The sequence below is a fragment of the Cervus canadensis genome, chromosome 31 (assembly GCF_019320065.1).
Source record: "Cervus canadensis isolate Bull #8, Minnesota chromosome 31, ASM1932006v1, whole genome shotgun sequence".
Lineage (NCBI taxonomy): Eukaryota > Metazoa > Chordata > Mammalia > Artiodactyla > Cervidae > Cervus > Cervus canadensis.
Genome location: NC_057416.1, coordinates 37,342,806 through 37,363,820, shown reverse-complemented (window position 1 = coordinate 37,363,820; position 21,015 = coordinate 37,342,806). Strand labels below are relative to the sequence as shown.

Genomic DNA, 21,015 nt, shown 5'->3' with positions numbered 1-21,015 from the left:
TGAATTTAACTCAGGTGACCATTATATCTACTACTGTGGGCAAGAATCCCTTAGAAGAAATGGAGTAGCCATCATAGTCAACAAAAGAGTCCAAAATGCAGTACTTGGATGCAGTCTCAAAAATGACAGAATGATCTCTGTTCATTTCCAAGGCAAACCATTCAGTATCACATTAATCTAAGTCTATGCCCCAACCAGTAATGCTAAAAAAGCTGAAGATGAACAGTTCTATGAAGACCTACAAGACTGTCTAGAACTAACACCCAAAAAAGATGTCCTTTTTATCATAGGGGACTGGAATGCAAGAGATACCTGGAATAACAGACAAATTTGTTTTTTGCGTACAAAATGATGTAGGGTAAAGGCTAACAGAGTTTTGCCAAGAGAGTGCACTGGTCATAGCAAACACCCTCTTCCAACAACACAAGAGAAGACTCTACACATGGACATCACAAGATGGTCAGTACCAAAATCAGATTGATTGTATCATTTGCAACCAAAGGTGGAGAAGCTCTATACAGTTAGCAAAAACAAGACCGGGAGTGGACTCTGGCTCAGATCATGAACTTATTGCCAAATTCAGACTTAAGTTGAAGAAAGTAGGGAAAACCACAAGACCATTCAGGTATGACCTAAATCAAATACCTTATGATTATACAGTGGAAATGACAATCAGATTCAAGGGATTAGATCTGATAGATAGAGTGCCTGAAGAACTACGGACAGAGGTTTGTAACATTGTACAGGAAGCAGTGATCAAGACCATCCCCAAGACAAAGAAATGCAAAAAGGCAAAATGGTTGTCTGAGGAGGCCTTACAAATAGCTGAGAAAAGAAGAGAAGTGAAAGGCAAAAGAGAAAAGGAAAGATATACCCATCTGAATGCAGAGTTCCAAAGAATAGCCAGGAGAGATAAGAAGGCCTTCCTCAGTAATCAATGCAAAGAAATAGAGGAAAACAATAGAATGGGAAAGACTAGAGATCTCCTCAAGAGAATCAGAGATACCAAGGGAACATTTCATGCAAAGATGGGCACAATAAAGGACAGAAATGGTATGGACCTAACAGAAGCAGAAGATATTAAGAAGAGGTGGCAAGAGTACACAGAAGAAGTGTACGAAAAAGGTCTTCATGACCCAGATAACCACGATGATATGCTCACTCACCTATAGTCAGACATCCTAGAATGAGAAGTCAAGTGGGCCTTAGGAAGCATCACTACAAATAAAGCTAGTGGAGGTGATGGAATTCCAGTTGAGCTGTTCCAAATCCTAAAAGTTTGTCATAGGATACTGAATATAGTCCTGTGTACTATACAGCAGGACCTTGATGCTTATTCATCCTGTGTATAATAACTTGCATCTGCTAATCTCAACCTCCCATTTCTTTCCTCCTCTCCCCCTTGGCAACTACAAGTCTCATTTAACAATATTTATTGAGAAGACCAGTTTTAATTTCTGGGTCAGGAAGATCCCCTGGAGAGGGCAATGGCTATCCACTCCACTGTTCTTGCCTGGAGAATCCCATGGACAGAGGGGCCTGTCGGGCTATAGTCCATGGGGTCTCAAAGAGCCACACATGACTGAGCAACTAACACACACACACAAAGGCATAAAGTCAGGACTGCTGGTCTGGTCTAGAGGCTAAGGGGAGACTTCATTGCCTAGGAGGGGTCTGTGGAGGAAGCACATGGTCAGGAGGAGAGAGTGGCTGCAGGGACCTCACAGTGGAAGTGAAATCACATGGCCCAGGACCCCACTCCACCCCTGCCCTCCAAAATGCCTAAGATTGCCAAGTGGGAAATAGAAGGGGGCAGAAATCTGAGAAATGAGGCTAGAAATTAGGCGGATAAAGGATATTAAAGGTAGAAAAGAGATTGGTCTTGAGTAGAACTCCCAGGCTCTACAATTGAAGAAAATAGTTTTGATTTTTGAATCACTAGTTTGGTAGGCAAATTCAGCATGATTTTCAATAATTGAAACTGTCTCTTGAGGGAATACTAAACTCACTGATTTGTACATTGTTGCATATGATTCAAGAAATGTCCCTAATATCCACTTGAGGGGAAAAAAGAACAATTTTTCCTTTTGGTGTGGTGTTTTATTATCCATTTCTGGAGGCAAAGCCAATTATTTGTCAAATTAAAGCCTATTATTATAAGCAATATTATTACCACTTGAAAATAATCTATCACCTTGATTGTAGGACTCTGAGGTACCACGAGAAAATACAATTTTTCAGATTCAAAAGGCTTGTGATAAAAATAGATTGGTAGTTTTAAATATTAGCCTGAGAATTAGAAGTATAAACAGGGCAAATAAACTATTTGTCTTTTGTTCTTTCCTGCTGTGGCTATTAGCTAGCGTTAATGTTAGAAAAGTCTGAACACATATATTCCAGGAGCCAGAGCTTGGTGATGTCATCTTGCTTTCCATAACAAAAGAAAAATTCAGGCTTCCCTGGTGGCTTGGTGGTAAAGAATCTACCTGCCAGTGCAGGAGACACAGATTCTATCCTTGGGTCAGGAAGATCCCCTGGAGAAAGAAATGGCAACCCACTCCAGTATTCCTGCCTGAGAAATCCCATGGACAGAGGAGCTTGGCAGGCTACAGTCCATGAGAGTCAGACACAGTTTAGTGACTAAACAACAGCAACATACAAAATGAATTTTTGTTGGTTGATGGGGTGAAAGTTAAGGCAACTTTTATGGGAGTGCTGAACCCATCATTTGCCCAGACAAGGTAGTTAAAGATGATTTTTGTTTTCTTTCATTTCTTATAATAATTCAATGGAAGTAGTAAAGAAACTTAAATGTGACTCATAATATTGCATCATTACATGGCAGTTTGCCCTGATGTCCTTGATAAGTTTGTTTCATCTAATGTTAAGCAAACCTTATCCTTCCTCTCTCCTGTTAGGGAAGTTCAAACGAGATTCCTCTTCTCCACCCATTCCCCAATGTCACACTTGGAAGAATGATTTCATGGACAAGGGTGGGGGGAAGTGAAATGTGCCATTTTCAGGAAGCCATTCCTGGTTGCAAGACTCTCAGTTTAACCTGGATGGAAGATAAACCAAGTGTTGCATAAAAGTCCCTGACTTTCCCCTGTGGTGGACTATGTCCCAGTGGATTGGTCCTGACCCTTTAGAGACTTTTGTGTATTTTCGGGCCAGTGTTTTCATGTGTCCCCTTTGTGGGTCACAAATCTCCTCCAGGAGACCTTGGGGGCACTGGCTGAATGGTGATGTCTGACAACAGGCCCATGGGTATGGCTGAGCTCATTTGAGGTGGAATCTCACTCTTGCATTCACCACCGCCCTCACCCACCTTCCCTTCTAATCCCAACATTTAGTAAACAAGAAACCTCGTTTTCTGGTTTCACGTCTTGTGTATGGATGCTGGGATTTGTTACAGCCCACACAATGCCCTGTGTACCTACTTCATATAAAAAAGATTATTGAACACATAGGTGCCATGTATTTGGACAAGATTTCACAAACATGTTCATTTGATGCTCTCAGTAACTCCACAAGGCAATATTATTATTCCCCTTTTAGAGATAAGGAAACTCAGACAAGAGAGATGAAATAGCTTGTCGGTTATGAGGGAGGAGAACCCAGAGCTGAACCCAGACAGGCCAAACTCGGGGCCCCCGGCTCTCAACCACTTGCAGTGCGGCCACACGGAGCAGACTCTCCACTACAGCAGCGTCAACACTTGCTGAGCATCTTAGCTGCTGCTAAAAACAGAACTCACACAGTGTAAAATCTCTCAGGAACTCAGATCTGGACTTCCTGCAATAGACCCAAGGAGAAGGCAGGGCTGGCAGGGTGAAGGGGAGCCTTGTCTCCAGTTTACTTTCCACGAGGTGAGAGAAGTGCAGGGCAGAGTGGTGGTGCAGAGAGGCTGATGAGAGGAGCTGCGAGACGAAACACCGAACGCTGGCTTCACTTTTCTCCGTGCTGAGCTATGGTACCCAAGCAAACAGAGAAGGAGGAGAAGGTTCTGGATCAGAGTGAATGGATCCAAATGGGGTCGTTGTGAAGAAGAGTCCGCAAAGACGGAGGAAGGATCGAGTGTCTAGGATCTGGTCTCCATTCTGCTGGCCACCATACAGCCTTAAGCAGTTCAAGACCTGTCCCCCACCACCTTGAATTTGGATAACAAATAAGTAAGCAGCAAGAACCTTATATCTCTACCAGACCAGCTTTTAAGGCCTCTCTAAGCCTACAAGTCTATAAATTTTAAAAGCAGACAGGACAGCCTTTGAACACATTTGTAAAGGCCAAAGACCAAACCTGATGCAGAAAAGGCAGAGAGAATAAAGTATTCCTGTTGCCCCGTAGTACATTATTCCTTTTCCATATGCATGTTCAATTAAGATGAACTCAGTTTAAAAGAAAAATAACATCAATCATTTATATAGTTTTTAAAAAAAACATCAATCATTTATAAAGGATTCAGGTGCAGCAACTTTGCCTGATAGAGTGGCTGGGGGCTTGCTGCAGCTCATGAGGGAAACAAGCTGTGTTTGTCCCCGACGCTCTGCCTGTTTGCCTGCCTGAATATTCCTCTTGCTATCTCCCGATCGCTCATCTGTGATTTCAAATATCATTAGGCTTTCCACGGTAAATTAGCTTCCGATTATTCTTGGTCCGTCTGAGGCCACAGCAAGTCTGATCAAACAGGGCTGTCAGCACCCTTTGATGGAACAGCACACAAGCAAGCTGCCGGATTGACTGTGGCGCTCACTGCCTTTCTTAGGAACAGAACACAAAGGCGGTCAACAATGCATATCCTTCCATGACTGTTCTTGGCCTATGCCCTAAAGGGTCCTGGTACGTGACATTTTTGGTAGCATTGAGCATTTCTGGGCTTCATCCCTCCTGTGGTGAAGTCATCTTTTGATCTGATTACACATTAGAGCTTACACTGCTTTGTGAAAAGTAAGCCTCAAGATATGTAGGGCAACTATCCTAGTCAGTTTCTGTAATTTCCTCAAAGTAACAGCAATTTTAGGACTTTGGCAAAAAGAACCATCAATGAATTGAAGCTTATTTCATGAGTAACTCCCCTTCATGGATCACAGCCTTGTCGTGGCAAAGAGGCTTGCAAAACGTGATAAAATCATGAGCCATGCAATGCAGTCCCCCCGCCCCCCACCAGGATGGACAAGTCATAGTGAAGAGTTCTGAGAAAACATGGGCCACTGGAGGAAGAAATGGCAACCCACTCCAATATCCTTGCCTTGATAACACTGTAAACAGTATGAAAACACAAAACGACATGACACCGGAAGATGAGCTCCCCAGGTTGGAAGGTATCCAATATACTACTACGGAAGAGCAGAGCAATTACTAATAGCTCCAGGAAGAATAGAGTGACTGAACTAAAGCAGAAATGACACTCAGTTGTTGGTGTGTCTTGTGGTGAAAGAAAAGTCGGTTCTGTAAAGAACAATATTGCATCGGAAAGTGGAATGTTAGCTCCATGAATCAAGGTAAACTGGATGCGGTCAAGCAGGAGATGGCAAGATTGAACACCGACATCTTATGAATCAGTGAACTGAAATGGACAGGAATGGGCGAATTTAATTCAGATGACTATTATATCTACTACTGTGAGCAAGAACCCCTTTGAAGAAAAAGAGTAGCCCTCATAGTCAATAAAAGAGTCTGAATTGCAGTACTTGGGTACAGTCTCAAAGATGACAGAATGGTCTCAGTTCGTGTCCAAGCAAACCTTTCAACATCACAGTAATCCAAGTCTATGCCCCTACTACTGAGGCCGAAGAAACTGAAGTTGACCAGTTCTATGAAGATCTACAACACCTTCTAGAATTAACACCAAAAAAAGATATCCTTTACTTCATAGGCAATTGGAATGCAAATGTAGGGAGAGATACCCAGAATAACAGGCAAATTTGGCCTTAGAGTACAAAATGAAGCAGGGCAAAGGCTAACAGAGTTTTGTCAGAGAACATGCTGGTCATAGCAAGCATCCTTTCCCAACAACCCAAGAGATGACTCTACACATGGACATCACCAGATGGTCAATACCAAAGTCAAATTGATTATGTTCTTTGCTGCCAAAAATGGAGAGGCTTTAAATAGCAAAAACAAGACCTAGAACTGACTGGCTCAGGTCATTAGCTCCTTATTGCAAAATTCAGGCTTAAATGGAAGAAAGTAGGGAAAACCACTAGGCCTTTCAGGTATGACCTAAATCAAATTCTTTATGACTACCCAGTGGGGGTGATAAATAGATTCAAGGGATTAGATCTGATAGACAGAGTGCCTGAAGAACTATGGACAAAAATTTGTAACATTGTACAGAAGACAGTGACCAAAACCATCCCCAAGAAAAAAGAAATGCAAGAAGGCAAAGTGGTTATCTGAGGAGGCTTTACATATAACTAAGGAAAGTAGAAGCAAAAAGCAAGGGAGAAAGGGAAAGATATACCCAGTAGAATGCAGAGTTCCAGAGAATAGGAAGGAGAGATAAGAAGGCCTTCTTAAATGAACAGTGCGGAGAAGTAGAGGAAAACAATAGAATGGGAAAGACTAGAGATCTCTTCAAGAAAATTGAAGATAATAAGGGAAACTTTCATGCAAGGATGGGTGCAATAAAGGACAGATATATCAAGGACCTAACAGAAGCAGAAGAGATTAAGAAGAGGTGGCAAGAATACACAGAAAAACTGTACAAAAAAGATCTTAATGACCCCAATAACCACAATGGTGTGGTCACTCACCTAGAGCCAGACATCCTGGAATCTGAAGTCAAATGGGCCTTAGAAACCATTACTATGAACAAAGGTAGTGAAGTGATGGAATTCCAGCTGAACTATTTCAAATCCTAAAAGATGATACTGTTAAAGTGTTGCACTCAGTAGGTCAGCAAATTTGGAAAACTCAGCAGTGGTCACAGGATTGGAAAAGGTCAGTTTTCATTCCGATCCCAAAGAAGGTCAATGTTAAAGAATGTTCAAAATACTCTACAGTTATGCTCAGTTCACACGCTATCACGTTTATGCTCAAAACCCTTCAAGCTAGGCTTCAGCAATACATGAACCCAGAACTTCCAGATGTACAAGTTGCATTTAGAAAAGGCAGCGTAACCAGAGATCAAATTGGCAACATTTATTGGATCATGGAGAAAGCAAGAGAGTTCCAGAAAAACATCTACTTCTGCTTCATTGACTCTGCTAAAGCCTTTGAGTATGTGAATCACAACAAACTGTGGAAAATTCTAAAAGAGGTGGGAGTACCAGACTACCTTACCTGTCTCCTAAGCAAGCTGTTTGTGGATCAAGAAGCAACAGTTAGAACTGGACATGGAACAATTGACTGGTTCAAAATTGGGAAAAGAGTGCATCAGGGCTGTATATTGTCACCCTGCTTATTTAACTTATATGCAGAGTACCTCGTGCAAAATGCCAGGCTGGATGAATCACAAACTGAAATCAAGATTGCTGCAAGAAATATCAGCAATCTCAGATATGCAGGTGATACCACTCTAATGGCAGAAAGCAAAGAGAATCTAAGAGCCTCTTGATGAGGGTGAAAGAGGAGAGTGAAAAAGCTGACTTAAAACTCCACATTCAAAAAATTAAGATTATGGCATCCAGTCCTATCACTTCATGGCAAATAGAATGTGAAAAAGTGTCAGCAGTGACAGATTTTCTTTCCTTGGGCTTCAAAATCACTGCAGACAGTGACTACAGTCTTGAAATTCAAAGACACTTGCACCTGGAAAGGAAAGCTATGACACACCTAGGCAATATAATAAAAAAGTGGAGACATCACTTTGCAAACAAAGATTCGTATAGTCAAAGCTGTGGTTTCTCTAGTAGTCATGTATGGATGTGAGAGTTGGACCACGAAGAAGGCTGAGCACTGAAGAACTGATGCTTTTGAATTGTGGTACTGGAGATGACTCCTGAGATTCTTTTGGATTGCAAGGAAATCAAACCAGTAAATCCTAAAGGGAATCAGCCCTGAATATTCATTGGAAGGACTGATGCTGAAGCCCCAATACTTTGTTCACCTAATGTGAAGAGCCAACTCACTGGGAAAGGTCTTGATGCTGGGAAAGATTTAAGGTAAAAGGAGAAGCGGACAGCAGAAGATGAGATGGTTAGATAGTATTACTGTCTCAGTGGACGTGAATTTGAGCAAACCTTGAGAGATAAGTGGATGACAGAGGAGCCTGGTGTGCTGCAATCCACGGGGTTGCAGAAAGTCGGGCATGACTTAACAATTGAGCAACAACATAAGTAACAGCAAGAAAAGAGCTCTGCTGATCTCCACCACTTCACTCAGGTTCACCTCCTGGCAGGACAGTTAGGGGGCCAGGCCACAGGAGACCTGCTCCCAGCACTGTTTGCTGCTTCATGTCCTCAGCTAATCTGGGATTTTCCCATGTTGCACTGGCCTATATTTTGTATGTCATCACAATTTTATGTGTTCCAAACAATGACTGAATATAAATATATCACTGGTAATGAGGCATATTGTCACAGGCAAGAAGAATGAAAGGAACGAAGGAAGGATGACAAAAGGATAAAAGAACCCCTTAGTCAATATACAGTAGACATGAATGAGCATGGTGCTGTTATAGAAGATTTATAAACCTGCTCTTATTTGCTGTCAGTGCTTTTTAAGGCTGGATTTGAAATTTTACATAAACACTTATAGTATAATTACATTCAGTATGAAAAGTGGAATTTGTCCTTTTGCTGCATACTGGAAAGCAAATATCATTATGTGCACGAATATGTACTTATCTATTTAGAATTTGTGAAGGGTTAGGAACTGGTCTGAAATTTTGCTCTGTCGAGTGATAAACAGATCCTTCGTTCTGCATAACTCTTGAATACTACTTTTTCTGTCTGCCCAAGAACACTGGCGGTAGTCTCAGAAAACGGATGTGTTTGCTTTGGCTTATTCGTAGTGAATAATCCATCTGTCAGCATCTTGGGTGATGAGGTACTGAAAAGATGTGGAGAAAACAGGGTGAGATCAAAGAGAGAAGGGGGTAGAAATGAGTCAGCTCTCAGGCAGCTGTAGATGTGAGAAAGCAGTGGAGACTCTGTCTTGTAAGGATCATTGTGGCTTGTACTGATGCTAAAAACTCAGCCTCTGTGAGCCAGTGCTGAATTGGATCTTGGTCACAGTTTTGGGTGAAGTAGAGAAGAATAGTTTTATTGCTTTGCCAGGCAAAAGGGGACATAGTGGGCCTGTACCTCAAAAACTATGTGTTCCAACCCAGGAGGATTTGGTGAGTGGTTTTATAGCAATAGTTCAAGGGTGGAGTTGCTGTTGAGGTTCAGAGTGTGTGCAGGGCCTTTAATTTGGCCTCAGGTGGCCTCCCGATGAACTTCTCTGGTCATCATTCTATGACCTTGTCTGGAACAGAGTGCTGACACCTTCCACTTGTTGGGGTTTTCAGTTCTGCAGAAGAACTCAAAGATATGTACATCCCTAGAGGGGGAACCAGGACCCTGCCCCAAGGCTGCACGATTGTTTCCTGGCTGCTCTTCCCTAGCCTCTGTCTCTCCCCCTTCCCTGATCAACAAATGTTTGAACCTGCCCTTTGGGACTCAGGGAATGTAAAGGAGGCTGCCGTCTATTCCTTACAAATGAGAAATGGGGGACAGAAAGGCTTCCATGCCCAAGAACCCCACAGGATCCTGCTCAGTTTCACTCTCCCGGGTTCTGGGGGGGGGGGGGTGAGAGAAAAATATGCACGTCTGAGTATTGACTACAGTTGGACTGCTTTGTGTGTATCTTCTTATTTAGTTTTATCAACAGACCATGAAAGGTAGCAAGTTTTTTTTTCTTAATCTTATTTCATAGAACAGGAAATAAGCTCTGTGTGATTATGTAACTTTCCAGGAGTTGCACAATTAGGAAGGAAAATTTGAACTCAGTCCTACCTGACTTCAACTCTGTGCTCTTGTGGCAGAGGGTATTGTCCAAAGATGTCCAAAGTTCACCTCAGGAGCTCATCAGCAGTGTGACCTTGCAGCTTTCTCACTTAGAGGGGGAGCCCAGTTCCTGTCCTCTAGAATCTGGCCTAGGACTCTGATGTCACCAGTGGAGTAGGGCAGAAGTGGCCCTGAGGGGCTTCCAAGGCTAGATCAGAACAGGCCCCCAAACCATGCTGCTTCTGCTTGGTTCTCTTTGAAACCATGCAGGACCATGTGGGACTTGAGGGCACAGAAGGCTTTCAAACAATTGCAGATCAGAGAAGGGTGGCGATGCAGAGACAAGGGAAGAGCAGCCAGGAAACAATAGTGCAGCCTTGGGAGACAGTCCTGGTTCCCGCCTGAAGGGAGACACTCAACAATCCCTCTGAGCTCTTCTGCAGGACAAAACCCCCAATGAGAAGACCCCTGAGACCAGAGTAAAGGACTGCTGGCTCTGCACACAGCCTGATCTTGTCAGCAGCCCACCCTTGAACCACTGCCGGAGAACTCCTCACCAAACCCTACTGGGTCGAGACAGTTTTTGAGGCACAAGCCCACTGTGTCCCCCTCTGCCTGACAAAGCAATAAAGCTGTTCTTTTCTACTTTTCCCAAAAGTCTATCTCCAAGATTTGATTTGGCTGAGTTTTCAGCATCATCTTGAGACAAAATCAGCTGCTGAGGTTCAAGTCCTGACTACCTCGAGTCACCGTGTTCAGAAGCTGTGTAGGACGCTCCTGTCAACAGTTCTAGCCAAGCCCAGACCACTGGCTGCGCCTGCCAAGGCACACGGGTGTATATCTGAAACCATCTCGGGTTCTCCAGACCAGCGTAGCTACCCTCTGAGTGCCACTGAGTGACCCCAGTCGACACTCCCAGGAGCAGAGGAGCATAGCCTGAGGAGTGAAAATGCAGGGCAGTTTGTTACAGAGCAGTAGGGACTGGAACACCCTTTGCCCTGAGGCAAGACACACGAAGGAAAGATGGTACGTTAGTGCCTAGGGGAGCTTTGATAGCTTCCTGAGGCCAGTCAGAAGCTGGCTGAAACTCATAAAAAGAGCTTTCAGGAGGCTGCGTAGGAAAGGACTTGAGCCAAGTTCAAGCTGGTGGGAAAATCTAGACTAAAAGTGGACAATGCCTCTTTCCGTTAACTCCAAATCCTTTCTCCAGTCACTTCTCCTCTCTAATAACCTTCCCCCAGTTTCAAACTACTCTATTACATAAAATCAGCTCAGTCATTTCCCTCTTTCCTTTAAAATACTCTGCTCACTCACCCATCTCAATAGAATACAGTCTAAAGTTCTCGCTTTGCCAGGTTAGATTCTTCAGTCTAATAAAAAAGCTAAAAGTGAGGGGTTTGGAATCAGAGAGGTCTGGGATGGCTAAATTTATAATCAGAAAACCTTGTTAACTGTTAATATTTTTGTGTGGTCTATTTCTGGATATGTGGCATTTAATATGCCTAAGATAATGTTTTCTGGAATAATGCGATTTTTCTATGCAAGGCATCCTTATAGAAAGATAGCATGTTGACGCCTTATAAAGTTTCTTGAATTTCTCAGCAAATTTCGCTATTTGTCACCCTTTCCACACTTTATTTAAGGCTTAGCTGAGATCTCAAACAGTTATTTACAGAATTTGCTCAACAAAAAATTAAGTGAGAGGGTTTTTGGGGGAAGGATAGAATATGAGGTTGGGGTTAGCAGATGTAAGCTTTTATATACAGGATGGATAAACAAGATGCTACTGTGTAGCAGAGAATGATATCCAATATCCTATGATAATCCATAATGGAAAAGAATATTTTAAAAAATTATGTATATATATATGTGTGTGTGTGTGTATAAAATATGTATAACTGAATCACTTTTCTGTACAGCAGTAATTAACACAATATTGTAAATCAACTGCATTTCCATTAAAAAATAATAGTAAAAAAATTAAAAATTGCTAGAGAAAGTTTCCTGCCTGATTCAGGGTTATGTTTCTCTTCCATGTTCCTTGGAGAAGTGCAGTATCCAAAGCACCAGAGAAAGTCCTCAAGGCCTGCAAATGCTATGATATTTAAGGGTGAGGAATTTTGTCCCCCAAGTTATTATCACAGACTTATCATTGGTAGAGATGGAAAGGACAGTGGTCGAATTTGTCAGGGCACCTCCTCAACTCTCACCATAATAGAAAAGTTCATTGGTGCCCACTGCATTTGGTAAGCGGCACTTCTCTAGAGGAAGTGATGGCTGCTTCAGTGCTGACAGACTTTGCTCAGTGGCAGTATCTCAAGGTGAAACAGCAGTGGTGAGAAAGGATCTTTCAGACACGGGGCAGGAATGCTCAGCCCTGGCGATGACTTGAGATTCACGCTCAGGTTGACACCATCCATCTTCTGCAGGGACCCCATCAGAGGATGTTCACTCAAGAGCATGTGCCTGGACCCCTGGTTTGCTGTTCACCTCACCTCTTTCTCCATCCTCCATCTTTACAATTTTGGATTAACTTAAGTATCTGATGTTTTATTCTCAACCACACCTCAACTTGGCATCTTCTTTTTATTGATTATAGATGACTTTGTCCCATATTCTCCTTTTCTGTCACATATGCCAAAATTTGAGAGGTCAGCATATCATGGTATTTGATCATTTGTCTTTGGACTAGAGCGCTTGGGTTTGGGCTCAGCAGTGGCTGTTGTTTTACTATCTTGGGCAAATTATTTACCCTCTTGGAGCATCATTTTGTAGCACTTGAAAGTGACTTTAACAACTATACTTTCACAAGGAGTTGTCATGGAAGTTAAAGGTAGATACTGTGTGTAAAGTGCTAAAATAGCCTTTATTATTGTTGCTGTTGTTAAGTGCTTTTAAGTACCTCATATTGGCCCATCTTCTATGTTCAACTTGCTATTCTAACTCTGCCACACCAACCTCAAGTGCTCCCAGACCCTTTCCCCACTAATTGCCCAAGATGGGATAGTTTTTAATAATTATACCTTACTGCAAATGTAATATTTAGTGTTTTCTACTCTTGTAAGGATTTATAGAAGAGGTCCTTCGTAAAAGAAAAGAATGATAGAAAATAAAAAGCCTAGGAAGATTAAAGTAGCATTAAAAAATAGTTGATTTCAGGCACACGTCTCCACGTGAGGCCCTCACGAGGAAGAGGAGGCAGAGCACTTTCGTCGGAGCACAGTGAATGGGCCACAGTGCCTGTCTCTTATCCCTCCACAGATGAGAGAACTGAGGCAAGGAAATTATATACACTGCCTAATATACATTCAAGTGGAGACAAACTTCTGGAGGGTGAAGTATTTGTTCACTCCTCTGTCATTCTCTCTCGTTCAGTCCTGTATCTGGAGCATCTAATACTGGGCCAGACATATGTCAAAGGAAAGTCCAGAGCAGCTGCTTTCTTATGAGAAGATCCATTGCACATATAACTAAAGCATTTCTGAGCTGAAACAGGGCTTGCAGCTAACAGAGCAGCCAGCAGAACAGCTATGGTGATGACTCCAGCAGGTTCTTGAGTCCTTGCATGCAGGAAGAAAGAGATCAAGCCCTGAGCCTTTCGAGTGGGAGCACTGACTCCAAGACCCTAGACTACCAGTGAACTAACCATGCTGCTGCTGCTGCTAAGTCACTTCAGTCATGTCTGACTCTGTGTGACCCCATAGACGGCAGCCCACCAGGCTCCCCCGTCCCTGGGATTCTCCAAGCAAGAACACTGGAGTGGGTTGCCATTTCCTTCTCCAATGCATGAGAGTGAAAAGTGAAAGTGAAGTTGCTCAGTCGTGCCCGACTCTTTGTGACCCCATGGACTGCAGCCTACCAGGCTCCTCCGTCCATGGGATTTTCCAGGCGAGAGTACTGGAGTGGGGCGCCATTGCAGGAACTCACATAAAGGAAACCGCTGGAACACAAGACCCGGCATCACCCAACCACCAGTAGCACTCTGTGCAGCACACCTCATCTAAACGACAAACAAAATAAAAATACAAACCAAACCATCAGCAGACAGGATTACCACCTCACTCAGCCTTGCCCATCAGAGGAAAAACAAACAAACAAACAAAAACTCAGCACAACTCTCACCCTATAGGAAGCTTACACAAACCACTGGACCAACATTATGAGGGCAGAAACCAAAAGGAAGAAAGAATTCAACCTTCTTCAAGGAAAGAATTCAACTTTCCTTGAAGCCTGGGAAAAGGAGACCCCAAGCACAATAAATTAAAAAAAAATAATGAAAAGGCAGAGAAATACTGCACAAATAAAGGAAAAAACTAGAAACACATAAGTCCAAGTAAACGAAGAGGAAATAGGTAAACTACCCAAAAAATAATTCAGAATAATGATAGTAAAGATGATCAAAAACCTTGAAAACAAAATGGATAAAATGCAAGAATCAATTAAAAAAGACCTAGAAGAATTAAAGAATAAACATAAAACAATTACTGAGGTTAAAAATACTCTAGAAGGAATCAATAGCAGAATATCTGAAGCAGAAGAATGAATCAGTGAGCTGGAAAATAAAATGGTGGAAATAACTTCAGAAGAGCAGAATAAAGATTATACTACAAGGCTACAGTCATCAAGACAGTATGGTACTGGCACAAAAACAGAAATACAGACTAATGGAACAAGATAGAAAACCCAGAAATAAACCCATGCACCTATGAGTCCCTTATTTTTGACAAAGGAGGCAAGAATATACAATGAGGCAAAGACAGCCTCTTCAATAAATGGTCTGGGAAAACTGGATGGCTACATGTAAAAGAATGAAATTAGAACACTTCCTAATGCCATACACAAAGATAAACTCAGAGTGGATTAAAGACCTAAATGTAAGACGAGAAACTATAAAACTCTTAGAGGAAATCATAGGCAAAACACAAGTGATGACAGAAATCAAAGCAACATCCTCTATGACCCACCTTCTAGATTAATGGAAGTAAAAACAAAAGTAAACAAGTGGGACCTGATTAAACTGAAAAGTTTTTACACAGCAAAGGAAACTATAAGCAAGGTGAAAAGACAACCCTCAGAATGGGAGAAAATAATAGCAAGTGAAACAACTGACAAAGGACAAATTTCCAAAATATACAAGCAGCTCATACAACTCAATGCCAGAAAAACAAACAACCCAATCAAAAAGTGGGGAAAAGACCTAAACAGATGTTTCTCCAAAGAAGACATACAGATGGCTAACAAACACATGAAAAGATGCTCAACATTGCTCATTTATTAGAGAAATGCAAATCAAAACCACAATGAGATATCACCTCGCACGAGTCAGAATGGCCATCATCAAGTCTGCAAACAATAAATGCTGGAGAGGGTGTGGAGAAAAGGGAACGCTCTTGCACATTGGTGGGAATGTAAATTGATACAACCACTATGGAAGACGGTATGGAGATTCTTTAAAAAACTAGGAATAAAACCACCATATGATCCAGCAATCCCACTCCTAGGCATGTACCCTGAGGAAACCAAAATTGAAAGAGATGAATGTATCCCATTGTTCATTGCAGCACTGTTTACAATAGCTAGAACATGGAAGCACCTGGATGTCCATCGACAGATGAATGGATAAAGAAGCTGTGGTACATACACACAATGGAATATTACTCAGCCATAAAAAGGAACACATTTGAGTCAGTTCTAATGAGGTGGATGAACCTAGAACCTATTATACAGAGTGAAGTAAGTCAGAAAGAGAAAGGTAAACATTGTATTCTAACACATATATACGGAATCTAGAAAAATGGTACTGAAGAATTTATTTACAGGGCAACAGTGGAGAAACAGACATAAAGAATAGACTTAAGGACATGGGGAGAGGGGAGGAGAGGGTGAGATGTATGGAAAGTGTAACATGGAAACTCACGTGACTGTATGTAAAACAGAGAGCCAGCGGGAATTTGCTGTGCGGCTCAGGAAACACAAACAGGGGCCTGCATCAACCTGGTGGGGCGGGGGGGAGATGGGGGGAGGCTCCAAAGGGAGGGGGCATATGTACACCTGTGGCTGGTTCATGTGGAGGTTTGACATAAAACCGCAAAATTCTGTAAAGCAATTATTCTTCAATGAAAAATAAATAAGAAAAGTAGTTGATTTCATAGTGCATTGAAGATAGATCGCATGGTCATTATTCTGTATGTTTCCTGAGGGCAAGGATCGTATCTGTCTTGTTCATTCCAGTATCCTTAGCATCTCATTCAGTGTCTTGCAGGTAGAATGCCCTCAGGAAATACTGAGTGAAGGAATAAATTGCACATATGTTGGAAAGATTGTCCCATATCAGCAGTATTGTCTAAGAAATAGCTCTGGTGATTCGATTCACACTCTTACCCCCGCCACCCCCCCACCCCTGTCTCTCACTCTTTCTTCTTTCTGAGACAGTTGAAGATAGTGTGAGATGTTTAAAGCCCTTCAGTTCATTTTCTGAATACTCAGGATATTATAAAAAACACAGTATTAGACTTGCGATTCTTAAAAAAAAAAATGACACTTTGAGTCTTTGGAATATTTCAGGGGTAATAGAAAATTCTAACTGAGCTCTGAGTCTTTGGGTGTGTGATACAACATCATTTTCTGAACAGCAGTGGAAAAGTATGGTCTAGTTCAGGTTTGCAAATGTTATTTCCCCCAGCATGGAGAATAATGTGCTGATAGGTTGAAGATGCCAAACACAGGTGGAGAACAGCAAACAGTCCATTAGGATCATGACAACGGAAAAAGGGCCCTGTGGGAAGATTATGCAGGGAATATTTTTGCTGACTATTTTTATACTAAAATGAGAGATGCCTTCTGTCTTCCAGAGAAAGGATTCTTGTGACCTCTAATGTAAACATGCCAGTACTTGGGGCATCTTTCCCCAGGTATTTTCCCTTACCATCAAGGGAAGACTCATGATTGTAAAGTATCTTATGAAGGAAGACTATGACTCCTTCACTCTGTTTTCTGAATTTTAATTATACAGTCTCTCAAGGTGACCCTGCTTCTGTTATAATCTCAGTCTACATTGTAGAATCAGCATCTAGACCACGGGTGTTGGCCCCCTCAGTCTAACCATAGCTATGAATATGGGGGATGTGCATTTCCCAAGCCTCAGTGACTGTCAGCCAGAGCTATCTGCTTGTATCGTGTTGTCTCTCTTCTAAGTCAGACTGTTGACCTGGGTGTCATGGTGGCTCTTTCTTTATTAGCACAGAATAGGTGTCACTGTCATCCCGCTAATGTCTTCTCTTGAGCCATCACCACTGTCAAAGCCACTAAAAAACTGCCAGCAGCAGGATAATGTTGGAATCTAAATCTCAGACTTTGTGTGCTGAGTGAGCGAATAAGGCTCTGGGCAGAAACAGCAAGGTTGTTGATTGCACTTCTGCAATGCGAGCCTCTGATTGGTGCTGCTGAGAAGTACAGGTTCAAACATGGTAAAAACTTTATCAAATGTCTCCGTGTAAGCTGAAGTCGGCCTGAACTCTTTCCTCCCTGCTTATTTTCTCATCTCTTTGGAGTATTTGGTGCAGTGGGTCTGGATGCCCAGAGAGATATGTTTTACCAGAGATCTAGGAGATGCTGGGGCCCTAAGTACAAAGGAATCAGAAATTCTGTAGGAAAGTTGAAGCCCAAAGGCTGAAAGAGAAATGAGAAGTTCTCACATTTGAGATGAAACAAATACAGGATGAAACCTCCAGGGTGGTGGGATTAGACACTGGGCGTGGACCTCACTGTAGCGGGGCTGGACCTTAAGGTATAGCAGGTCTGGGGCAGGACTGTTTGAGTTCATACCCTGACTCTGTCCTTAGCTGTGTGGTGTTGAACATATTATTAATCTCTCTTTACATCAATCTGCACATTCATGGAGAAAATAAAACAAGTAATAGATATGCATGTAATATATATGTTAGCTGCTATTTTTACAGCTACTATTATAGGCTACCCACTCCAGTATTCTTTGGCTTCCCTGGTGGCTCAGACGGTAAAGAATCTGCCTGCAATGCAGGAGACCCCAGTTCAATTCTTGGGTCGGAAAGATCCCCTGAGAAGGGATAGGCTACCCATTTCAGTATTCATGAGCTTCCCCAGTGGCTCAGACGGTAAAGAATCCACCTGCAATGCGAGAGACCTGAGTTCCATCCCTGCGTTGGGAAGATCCCCTGGAGGAGGGCATGGCAACCCACTCCAGTATTCTTGCCTGGAGAATTCCATGGACAGAGGAGCCTGGCAGGCTACAGTCCATAGAGTCACATAGAGTCGGACACAACTGAGCGACTCAGCACAGCACATTATTATTATTATATTTTACCCAGGGGTAAAACCAGATGCTTGTGACTCAGTTCTAGGCCTTTGCTACTCAAATGTGACTCATCTGATATAAGAGAGAGAGCTCCAGTTTAAACGTTTACAACTGGCCTCCTGATTGCATTTCTTGGGGCATGAAGAAGTGGGCTTCAGGTTGGATACTTCCAGCTGTTAGGATTACTTGAGACAAGAGCTAGGTGGGCTCCAGTTAAGGCATTTACAGTCGGTCTGTTTGCCCTCCGAAATGTTAGTAACAACAGAAACAGGGTAAATAGCCAGTGTTTCTCTGGTAAACGCTTAAGGTAATAGTCGTGGCAATTGTTAAGGTTAAGAGTCATGGCAAGGACAAAGATGGGCAAAAGCCTGTTTGAGTAAATGATTAAGGGATCTCCGCTCCCACCTCTTTTGGGACAAGGGAGACACCGCCATGCACAGAAAGTCTCCTTGTGGGTCAAAATCAAGGGATAACTGCCAGGCCATAATGAGTCTTGCTCCTCCCAGAAGCCTTCGTTTCGAGATCCATCTTGGCTCAGGGGTACGTGTGCACCGAGGGGAGTGTCCCAGTGTAGGTCAGGTGTGAAAAAAGAAACCAGATAGTTGGCCTGAAGGAAGACAAAGGCCCAGAAGAACTGCCCTATATAAATGACTTAACCGCCTCATTACCGCGCTCCACTCCTCCTCACTAGGGGGGTGCTCACACCCTCCCTCTCCGGGTGTGCGTCTCTGCCTCGCTTCTGTCTCAGCCAAGCGGATCCTTTCTCTGTGTGCTCTCCCTCTTGTTCTGTGTCTCTGATAACAAACTTTGTACCTGCATTTACAGTTCCTGCCTCTGTGATAAAAGGGATTTTTTTCCACTGGGGACAAAGATCCAGGGGAAAATAACTTCCTAGCCTCTAGCCCTTCCTTGCTGGTCTGGTGTCCAGGATTCCTGGTTCCCATCCAGGCTGCTGCTGCTGCTGCTGCTAAGTCGCTTCAGTCGTGTCCGACTTTGTGCGACCCCATAGACTGCAGCCCACCGGGCTCTGCCGTCCTCGGGATTCTCCAGGTTGAGTTCCTGGGCAGGGAATTAAGATCTCGCTTCACGCCACTGCTCACTGCTGCCCCGCGGAGTTCAGATCCACCAGCAGCCTTGCTTGGGAACTTGTTAGAAATGCAGAATCCCAGGCCCCACCCTGCCCTCTTGATTCAGAATCTGCTGTTTATTTATTTAGCTCTGCCCTGTCATTGTTGGGGGATGCAAACGCTTAGTTACTGCATGTGGGATCTAGTTCCCTGACCAGGGATCACACCTGGGACCCTGTACTGGGAGCTTGGAGTCTTAGCCACTCTACCACCAGAGAAGTCCCAGAGTCTGCTTTAACACGGTGCTCCGGCTGCTTTGGTCTAGATCACTGGACAAGCAGAGGGAAGGGCAGAAGCGTGGGTGGAGGTTAAAGGATTTAAATCCTGTCATGACCTAATACTGATTCATCTTCCAGACTGACAGAAATTGGCAAGGGATGGTTTGCCATGGTTTCCGGCAGGGAGAGGAACGGAGAGATGATGAGTGATCCCAGAGCAAATCCTAGGGGCCCACGAGTGGCTTTCTCTTCAAGAGTCTTATGTCTCCTTAGGAATGAAATGAAAGGCTCTCATGATTGGAATCCTCCAGCAGGGACAGCCCTCCACCCCTTCTGAGTCCCACACATCCATCTGCATGTGTGTGTGTGCTAAGTCGCTTCAGTCGGGTCTGACTCCGCGACGCCATGGACTGTAGCCTGGCAGGCTCCTCTGTCCATGGGATTCTCCAGGCAAGAATACTGGGGTGGGTTGCCATGCGCACCCCCAGGGGATCTTCCCGACCTGGGGATAGAACCTGGGTCTCCTGCATTGCAGGCAGATTCTTTACTCACTGAGCCATCTGGGAATGCAGATCATCAGGGTGTGGGTGGAGGCCACAGCTGACTGTTCACCAAAAGTCCTTGAAGAAAAAAAATCCTTTCTCTTGAAGTCTCCACTGTTTTCCTCTGAGCTCACTAGAGGATTCAGGACTAGAAATGTTCTGGTTCTGTCTAGAAAACCTTTGTTGCTGCCAAATATCTCCTTGCCCAAACCAAAGAATGCTGCAACCCTTAACAAAAGAACATAGAAAGTAACCCAAATATTAAAGTTGAACTGTGGCCTCTGTCTCCCTGTTTGTTCAAGGATCTCACCAGTGGGAAAATGGGAGACCGGAATCTTTCTCCCCAACCCAGTGCTCTGAAGGAAGAAAGACATTGTTCAGCAAATTAAACAGGTAAACACAATTTTTAAGGAGAATGTTTAAACTGCTTAATAGAACAAATTGTTTTTTAACACCCTTAAGCAGCTGTTGGAATCATCAATTTACATACAAGTAATGAATATGCTAATTGCAAATCTTTCTCTCCTAGTCATTAAAAATAGGTTTCCCTCTGGCCTTCTAGAAGACAGCTCATTGTTATTCTGGTTGTAGTTACTACATATACTTGGGTGCTCATTTAAAAATCTTTAAAGTATGGTTAAAGATTTTTAAAAGAGCACCCAAGTATATGTAGTAACGTGTTTTTGCTAATTGGAGTAGGCCTTTCACATTCATAAAGTTGAGTTGATAAGATTCTAGTACTTGAAAGCAAATACAAATCTGCAAATAAAATTTAAAATCCATTGTCCTGCAACATAATTTAACCAGTGTGTGATTTTTTCACTAGACTTCCCACATTTTCCTAGCTTATCCTTGTGATATATC

At 43.0% G+C, this 21,015-nt stretch overlaps 1 long non-coding RNA gene across 1 annotated transcript in view; it reads left to right on the top strand.

Moving 5' to 3' along the window:
- LOC122432456 overlaps positions 1-20,546 on the top strand; it is a 172,264-nt gene extending 151,718 nt beyond the window's left edge. Inside the window, exon 3 of the long non-coding RNA XR_006266832.1 lies at positions 20,454-20,546. This is a non-coding gene — a long non-coding RNA (uncharacterized LOC122432456). The remainder of the gene's footprint in view (positions 1-20,453) is intronic.
- The last annotated feature ends 469 nt before the right edge of the window (positions 20,547-21,015 follow it).